Source organism: Pseudonaja textilis, chromosome 1 (genome assembly GCF_049901715.1).
Source record: "Pseudonaja textilis isolate UNSWEBS1 chromosome 1, rPseTex1.2, whole genome shotgun sequence".
Taxonomy (NCBI): Eukaryota; Metazoa; Chordata; class Lepidosauria; order Squamata; family Elapidae; genus Pseudonaja; species Pseudonaja textilis.
The window spans coordinates 150,066,797-150,076,386 of record NC_141990.1 but is presented as its reverse complement, the minus strand read 5'-3'; the positions used below and the strand labels follow the sequence as shown (position 1 = coordinate 150,076,386).

The following is a 9,590-nucleotide window of genomic DNA, read 5'->3' as shown; positions in this document are numbered from 1 at the left end:
CTGGCCACAGTATTTTGGCTGAGCTGCACTTTCTGAACACTTATCAAATATACACATTGGAATAATCCAGAAGTAAATTAAAACAGTCAAATGCCTTGCATGCCTCAAGCAAAGGATACATTTAGCACACCAGCCAAAATTGTGTTATCAGTTTTCATTCCAGTAATAGCTTGAATGTATTACCTCTACCACTGAACTTCTTCCTTTTGGCACAGCAGGCTAGGGATCATTATCCTTATATTTATATATATTTTAACACATCAAATGTCAGTTTCCCAAATAAACTTGAGTTTGCAAAACTGTATTTGCATTCATTTCCATCCGATTATTTTATACTTAACATATAAAAAGCAACGTGTGCCCCCACTTGCTTTCAGAAAAAGGAGGAGATAGAATTTTGCAAACGAAGATTTTTCTGTTTCTTGCACTGGAAGCAAAAATCTGAATGGGCTGCATAGGCTGTTAAAATCATAATAATAATCATAATAATCATATTAATCATAATAAACATCACAACACAGTCTCTCAGATGGTCCACTGGAACTTGTGTCACCACTACCATCTGCCTGTAGCAAAGAATTTGTGGGATCATAAGCCTGAAAAAGTGGTCGAAAATGAGCATGCAAAACTACTGTGGGGCTTCTGAATACAGACTGATAAAGTTTTGGAACACAACACCCTGGATATCATGAAGGTGGAGAAGAAAAAAGTGTGGATTGTCAACATTGCCATACCTGGTGACAGCAGAATCAACTAGATACAACTTGAAAAAATCACCAGGTATCAGGACTTGAGAATCGAACTGCAGAGACTCTGGCATAGAAACCAGTGCAGGTGGTTCCAGTGGTACTCGGGACACTGGGTGCTGTGCCTAAAGACCTAGGCAAGCACTTAAAAACAATTGGTGCTGACAAGATTGCCCAATTTCTTCTTAAAAACCTCCAGTTTTTAAGGTTGGAGCACCCTCAACTTCTGGAAGCAAGTCGATTTACTGATTAATTGTTCTAGTTGTCAGGAAATTTCTTCTTAGTTCTAGGTTGCCTCTCTCCTTTTCCATCCATTGCTTCTTGTCCTGCCCTCAGGTGCTTTGGAGAATGAGTTGACCCCTCATTAAATGGTAAAGAATACCCTGCCTTCTACACTCATCTTTAGGCTTTCAGAGATATTTCTCTGGTCATGTTCTCAATCAAGCCATAAAGAAACATACCCAGCATTATAACTGTTACTCTTCTTATTGATTGCATTTGCCACTTTTCATTTTTTAAAAACCCTACCTTTTCATAGCAGAAAGTAAACATGGAAAACGTTTCACAATGGTGCGACAGCAGGCAATGGCATGCTATTAGAAAAGAGAGAGTTGCACACATTTAAGTAGCAGAGAGTTGGGGTTTTGTAAAATCAATACCAGTTTAGCAAAGACGACTTTTGATTAAGAAACACTGCTTCGGGTACAGCTAGCTCTTCAGGGACCCACCAAAGCACCCATCACGGACTTAATGAGCCATTTGTAATTTCACATATCGCAAGGGGTGCTACATGCAGCCCATTACATAAACAACCCCATTTCAAGACATGCTGTCTTTTTAATTGAGATATGGTAACCTTACATTGTACCACAGTTTTAAAAACATTAAGGAGAACATCTGGCTGGAGGAGAGGTTTCAATCTCCAGATCCCACACATTCATGCACTATTGTTCACAAGAGAACGGTGGAAGAACTTCAAAGCTCAAACTGTACTGATCAGCATTTTTAATCACAGTTTCTCAGCAATGAACATCCCAATGATAAGTCAAAGTGCCTGATAAGAAAGTCCTTTAAACCTTATTGATGAAAGCAGGCACTGTTCACCACTTTCCAGATGAATCTTCTTGGCCATTGACCAGATACATCCGAAGTTCATCACTGATGCTCCTGACAGCCTTGCTATGGACACTAGAGTGCTGACTGCCAACGCTGAAAGCATCTGATGCATGTGGGAACCTCTCCTGGAAAAATTCCCAGAATGTACATCTGTTCCCTAAGCTCATTCCAGAGAGAAGAGTGCAAAAAATAATAATAATGAAGAATGCATGGGAGAAAAAGTATCTGTGTTGGAGCGTTCAAGCTGGCAATTTTGCCTGTGACAAGTTATTAAAATTCAGTCTTTGATTCATCCTTCCTATTAATACAGAAATCATTCAGCATTGGTAACAATATAATAAACTATGTTCAAATGCCTTACTCTTGGCTCTAATTTTCCCATTCTCTCATTGGCTTTGATTTCACCCAAATTTAGCTATTTTAGCCCACTTTAACCCATCTATGAACCCACCAATGGTGGGATTCAAAATTTTTACTAATGGTTCTGTGGGTGTGGCTTGGTGGGTGTGGCAGAGGAAGGATACTGTAAAATCTCCAGTCAGAGGTGGGATTTGCCGGTTCTCTGAACTATTCAAAATTTGAGCTACCGGTTCTCCAGAACTGGTCAGAACCTGCTAATATCACCTCCAGGACCCACTGAAATGAACATACAACACCTAACTCGAACCCTCTAATAAATTTGTATTACAAGTTATAATGATAATAATAAAAACTAATTCAAAATAAAAAAATAGAAGGAGCAGAAAATACAAAGAAAATTGAAACAGTAGGGAAAAAAAAGAATATAGTTTTTAAAAGTATAACAAAATTACTTCCCCACAGGTATAAACAATTTTAATAACTTATTGACTTCTCTTCAAATACATTTTAAAAGTTATATGTAAAGTGGTGTGCACATGCAGGCACAAACACACACGCAGATAGACAAATGCACATACAGATTTTAGGCTGGTGTAGTAAGACTTGCAGTAATAACCCCAATGGCGTTTTCTCCATAATCGACTGAAGGCCTTGAACAGAAGCAGCTCTTCTATTTGCAAGATGTTTAGAATATGCTGAAATGCAAATCAGATGCAAACAACATAAAAGGAAAGAAAGTGAAAAGCTGGAGGAAAATAGAAGCCTGAACTTCCCAATTTTTTGACCTCAGGATGAACTTTTAAAGTCCTCTCCTTTTTCTTGATATTGCAGCATGAGAAGCTGCTTATAGAAAGTCAGACTCTTGAGCTGTGAAGCTCATACATATTGTCATGGCTCTCTGAGCATTCATAAAATCCCACTGATGTTTCTCAGGCCTAGCTGGAGATCACTGGACTGAACACATGCAAAGCAAGCAACTCAGTCAGCATTCTGTCCTCAGCTTCAAGTCGGTTATTAATTGGATGTACTGAGCAAGTTTATTGCAGGACTTGCAAAATGAGAAGAAATAACTGGACATGGTAGTGGTATTCCTGACTGGATCACCAAGATTTCTGAGAAATATTTCTAGTATTGTACAAAGCTTACCATCTTATATAGCTACCTTGCTGAAGCCAATGTAAAACATTCTCACGCAAGGAAAGATAATCAAAAAGAGACATCTTCACTACACTTAGATGTTGATATAAAACTATTAGAGGAAGATGTTATTTAGAAGTTAAGGTGCTGCCTAGTTCTTGACAAGCTGCTGTGTGAGGCCAGGCTTTTTGGAAATCTTTATACCATGAATAATTCATCAATACATCTTTGTCAATTCTATCTTAATTTAAGCTGTCAAGACATGAAAAAGAAATAGGGGAAACAGTGGATCAAACCAACTCAGGAAGAAGAAGTCTATCTTGGGGATGTGGGCTTCCCTGTGACTCTGGTAATTACCTGGGGGGCTCCCTGCATAACACAATAATGTATTTCAAATGTATACTGCGTGTAATAGTTTGTCGTTTGAGTCATTTCAAGTAATATTTGCGCCAGATGTTTTGATGTAAAACTCGATTGTGGCAAACCAATGTGGAATACACTGTCTGCCAAGAACTCCAATGGAGTTTTAATACTGCAATAAAATTGTGTATTTTTTTTTCCTCAGGAAGGATAGATGTGTTAGATATTTGTATTATGATACAAATATCAAGCTGCAATCCTATGGGGGCAGCCATCGGGTATGAGCTCCAGTGAACACAGTGGGATAAGATTTACTTCTCTGTAAACATTCTTAGCCTTATAATGTAATCCTATGCATGCTTAATTGGGAATATGCTCCATTAAACTATGAAGGAGAGCTGATGCCCTTGGAGACAGACATTTTGCTGCTTAAGGCAGAAGAGCAAATTGCAATTCCTCCCCATACCCCCACCCCCTACCATTAGAGTACGGTCTGATCATATTAATGTGGTGCTTGAGTCAGAAAAAACGGACTCAAAACTCCCTTTTGAAAGTCAAAATGCAGTAAACACTAGTAATATACCAGAGAATTTATTATCCTTTTAGGCTATCTACAAGCGTTAGCAGGAAGGATGGCAAAGTCCTAAGGAGTTATGGGGGTGGCGTTTATTTATTTTTATCCTCTGCCTGATGACGGAATTGGTTCTCTAACTTTAGGGTTGGAAAGGTAGGTGGCAAACTTCTACCTCCCCCAAGTTGTCTTTCCCATCACAGTCTGTAATGGGCCCAAGGAACTGGCTGCATGAGTAAAACCAATTTAAGTGTCATTCCTTCATGCTATAAGAAATGGTAGCAGGAGGTTGGAGTGAGTTTCACATCTGGGAGAGTGGCGATCCCATTGCTTCGCCTATCTAGAGGTGTCCTCAGGATATTTTGCTATTTGATACTGGTGGTGTAAGAAAAGTGACACTTTGTTTGCCTGGGAAGGTGGTCCAGACAAGAAGCACAAAGAGTAGCCTCAACTTATCTTTACTATAAGGTTACATTAACAGAATCTTGCAAGAATGTCTTCCCTTCTTTCTTTTTTTTGCCTCCAGAAAACCAGGAAAGTCCCTTCTGAAATATTTCCTATGCTTCCTCTCCTTTTTTTTTTACATGCCCAGCTCACCCTCTTATCACCAGAGTTAATTTCTTCATGCTATTACATACCTACAAAACAGGAGGAGACCAGTGGTGGGATTCAAATTGTCTTACTACCGGTTCTGTGGGCATGGTTTGGTGGGCATGGTGTGGGTTTGGTGGGTGTGGCAGGGGAAGGATACTCTAAAAGCCCATTTCCTCCCCACTCCAGGGGGAAGGTGACTGCAAAATCACATTCCCTCCCCACCCCAATAACCCGCTTTCCAGCTCCATTCTCCTGTGCAGGGCAATAAAAGACGATCCAGCCAATCAGCTGGAACTCGGGAGGCAGAGAAGAGATGGGGGCGGGGCCAGTCAGAGGTGGTATTTGCCGGTTCTCTGAACTACTCAAAATTTCTGCTAGCGGTTCTCCAGAACTGGTCAGAACCTGCTGAATCCCATCTCTGGAGGAGACTAATGGAAGCATAACTGTGATCTAATCATGTTTTTTTTCAAGAAAGCAATTACCCCTTTCCTTTCTGTGAACTCAGTTACTGTCTTGCTGGGTCCTAGTTCCAAGTTGGATGCAAGTTTTGAGCTGGCTTATCAGTCAGTTACCTGAGAGCTTATTGAAGCTCCAGATAGAGAAGAGTCATTTACTGATGGATCAAAGTATTAGAATAGGAAGTAATTCTTGCTTGAACTGATCCCTTTCATTTAGCTTGGCTGGTTAGCTTTACTACTCTTGGTTACAGCAAAAGAGACAACTACTTGGATGAATTAGGTATTAGAATAATTAAACCTGCTTCTGGAACATACAGGTAGCTCTTGACTTTTTTTTTAGTGACTGTTCAAAGTTGTGACTATGCCAGAAAAATCACTTGCAACTGGTCCTCACACTTACAACTGTCGCAGCATTCTCACAGTCATGTGATCATGATTTGGGTGCTTCATAATCATTGAAGACATGGATGTCAAACTCGTGCTGTCACATTGCCGTCATGTGACATTTCGTGATTTTTTTTTCCCTTCACGGAACTGGGGTGGGCGTGGCCTGCATGTGGTGCGTCCAGCCCGCAGGTTGCCAGGTTGCCACCCCTGATTTAACTGCAGTACCCCTAAGGTCACATGATTAGCATTTGCTACCTTCCCAGCCAACTTCCAACAAGCAAAAATCAATTGGGAAGCTGATAGGGAAAGTCTCACGTTGCAGTCATATGACATCTCACTTAATGACCCTGGTGATTTGTTTAACAAGGGCAGAACAAAGATTGTTAAAAATCAGGTGTGGTCAAGGGATTAATACTTAACAAACACATCACTTCATGATGAATTTTCCAGGCCATAAGTCAAGGGCTACTTTCAAAGGCAACAATCTTAAGCAAATTTAGGAGATAGCTCCATAGAATGGAGACTTTTTTTTCATGCATGGGATTGTGTTGTAAGTCTACATTTTTTTTTTAATGAGCCCTTATGAGGATACATGCTTTTAGGAAAAGTTTCTTTTAAATAGTGCATTTTAGAAGGATACAATGGATTTTCTGGAAAGAGAGAGAGAGAGGGAGGGAGGGAGAGAGAGAAAGAGAAAAATCCACAACGTGGCAATGCTTGATTAAAATCAGTTTGAGGCCTGGAGAAACAGTTCTGAATTCCTGCTCCCCCTTAGAAAGATCTGGCCAAAGTTAGCTAGGCAAGGTTGATAAATTAGCAGCATCTGCCACCTCCGAATGCATGGTTTTGGATGCCAAGTCAGAATCTGTTTGAAGTGCAAAGATTTCTTATATTTATTCAGCATATTTGTTCTGAACTCCATTTTTAAAGATGCCAGCCAAAACAAGAGACAGAAACCAAATAAAACCAATGACTTCTCAGTTAAATTTTATCCTAAACACCTCAGATATAATTTTCAATTATATATATAAACAAAAGCTATTCATATTCTCTGTTTCTCTCCCACAAACACATACTTGCCCACAGAAAAAGAAGCATAAGTAAGACATTACATTTATTGGTACTATTTGTTGATCTGTGAAGTTAAGAAATAATTAAGAAAACATACTAATAATCAAGCAGATGCTCTCGTCCTAAAATTCAAATCCTTGGGCTGAACTTCTCTTCTGCTATTAGCAAAATATGTGGAAGGAACCCTATAGGCTTGACATACTAGCATTGCTTTTGAAAATGGGCTGTGTTGATTTTGCCTTCTCTCCACCTGTAATGGATGGAAAATCCTATTGTGTATTCCAATATCAGCATATTTCATTTTTCTCTGTTCCTACTTCACCTTCCTATATTAAGGAGTACTGAAGAATGAGAAAGAATAAAACCTGGAGCTACTATTTTCAACCTGCAATAGGAATTCTTGCTCTGGGTATTTGCAACATTACCACTGAGGCATTCAAGCCATGAAATATTGATGTCTCAATTCTAGCATTCTGAAAGTTCTTATAGAAGCAACTAAAAAGGAAGAGAATAAGACTATTGCTGCCATTTGGGTAGGTGAACAGTTAGGTCTTCTTCCATTGAGTTCTTGTATATCATGAAGTTCTTATGGAATCCTGGGAAAGCCTGTTTGTTTGTTTGATAGTTTATTAAGATAGTATAAATGTTAGACATAAAATATATCTTGGAAGAGATGGACTAATTCTGACTGCACAAGACCATGCCTTAAGAATAAATCCATACAAAGCCACAATTGAGAAGATAGCAACAGGCAGCAAGTGCTGCCTCTGCAAAAAAATTGAAGAAACAGTGTATCATGTAGTTACTGCTGCGAGAAGATTGCATGGATTAACTACAAACAACAGCCCGACAAAGTAGCAACAATGATGCATTGGAATGTGTGTAAGAAATACCATTTGCCTGCCAGCAAGAACTGGTGGGATCACAAAACAAAGGAATAGAATATGAAGAAGCTAAAGTGCTCTGGGACTTTAGAATTTAAATAGACAAATTCCTGTCACCTGCCCCAGTCTTAACAATTGCCTATAGGAAATATAAAAATGTCTGGATGGTGGATGTGGGAGTACCTGAAGACAGCAAAATAGAAGAAGAAGAAAAAAAACTGAAGAAAAATAACAAAATATAAGCACCTGCGAATAGAAGTAGAATGACTGTGGCAAAAGAAAGCAAAGATACTACCAATAATACTAGGTGCCTTAGTATTAGCAACCCCCAAACATCCAGAGCATTACTTGAACACAATCAGCATTGAGAAATCCCCATAAGTCATTTGCAAAAGGAAGCTTTACTTGGTACACCTTATCTTCTGTGACAATAAGTTTAACACCATTCAATGGGTGGATAAAAGTGCCAGATCCAGCCTAAACATCTGACTGTGTGAACAACAATAATAGTATCATGTTTACTTATTTTAGTAATAATTACAAATAGTGATGACATGAATAATTTGCATTTTCTGAGAAGATAATAGAAGCAAAAACAATTCACTTATTGAAATAGTCCAAATATTTAGCTTCTTTGTCAATTTTGAAAATACTTACAACTGCTGGGACTGTGTTTTTAAAGCATCTGTTTAAAGTTCATAACTCTCTGCTAACAGATTAATATGATCCAGAGGTATTTTGTTATGGAGAGGTCATTACCAGGGTAAAGGAAATGTGTTTTGCAATTGGCCAAGATAAGCTCAAAACCAGATGAGGCTTCAAAAATAGAGTGTATAGAAAGTTTGTGTTGGCTTCCCAGAATGTAAAACTTGTGGGAAATAAACCTGAGAGTTGATGGAACTGAACAAAAAATACAAAAAAGGTTTGTGCATGTGTGAGAGAGTGTGTGTATGATATTCTATTTTATGAGCAGAGCAATGCAGTACAATAAAAAGATACAGTTTTTTTTAATCTATATATTTTTGGAGCAACAATATGAAAGCCGTTGGCCATTACTTACATCCCACACCAAAAGTAGGGTAATTGTGCATGATTTCATCAAGATATTATTCTACAAATGTAAGATGCAAATTCTTCTATAGGTATACCAGTTCATCTAATGGCTATATAGATTTTTGCAGCTTGGATCTTATAGCCAGATGTGCTTTAGTGTTAAATGGTATTTTTCTTTATGCAGTCTTAAGTAGTCCCTTGCAGAACCGGGAAGGCAAAAGACACATCTCTCAGAAAACAAATAAATATATAAAACCACAGGTTTGCACATTTAGAAAGCAGTATCTAGAGGCTGTAGTCAGATATTTAACAATCTAACACAATTATGCAACACTTAACGAATTATTTTAGTGGCTTATTTATGAAGACAGATCTGTGTTACCACACTTTTGTAGGTTGTGGGGAGAGGGAGAGAGATATCTGATATGACCTCAGGCCTAACACCTAACTCTGAAAGATTTGAATTAAAAACTCCTTGGTCTATTATCTCAACAAATTCTTTTCTATTTGTTTTTAGGTGACATGTTAGACTGTAGTTTAATAACTAATAATTATGCCACATTTAGCTATTTATTTACAATATTTGTACACCATCATATTTCACAACTAACATTCCTTTTAAAAGTGTTTAACATGTATACTTTATTTTGCAGTGTTCACTAATGTGTGGTTTATTTGGAATCCTAAGATTTCATGATGTATTCCACAAGATGTCATCCACAAGATGCCATCACTCAACCTGGCCATCGGAAGTGATTGCCATCCTGTCTGCAATCTATCTTTCTTTCTTTCTTTCTTTCTTTCTTTCTTTCTTTCTTTCTTTCTTTCTTTTTCTTTCTTTCTTTCTTTCTTT

At 38.3% G+C, this 9,590-nt stretch overlaps 1 long non-coding RNA gene across 1 annotated transcript; it reads right to left on the bottom strand.

Annotated features, from left to right (window-relative positions):
* Positions 1-1,274: 1,274 nt before the first annotated feature.
* Positions 1,275-8,398, bottom strand: LOC148127862 (uncharacterized). The gene is made up of 3 exons (XR_015740653.1): positions 8,342-8,398; positions 2,801-2,917; positions 1,275-1,339 (listed from the first exon to the last, which is right to left on the bottom strand). It is a non-coding gene; the product is annotated as an uncharacterized LOC148127862 (long non-coding RNA).
* Between the last annotated feature and the right edge of the window lie 1,192 nt (positions 8,399-9,590).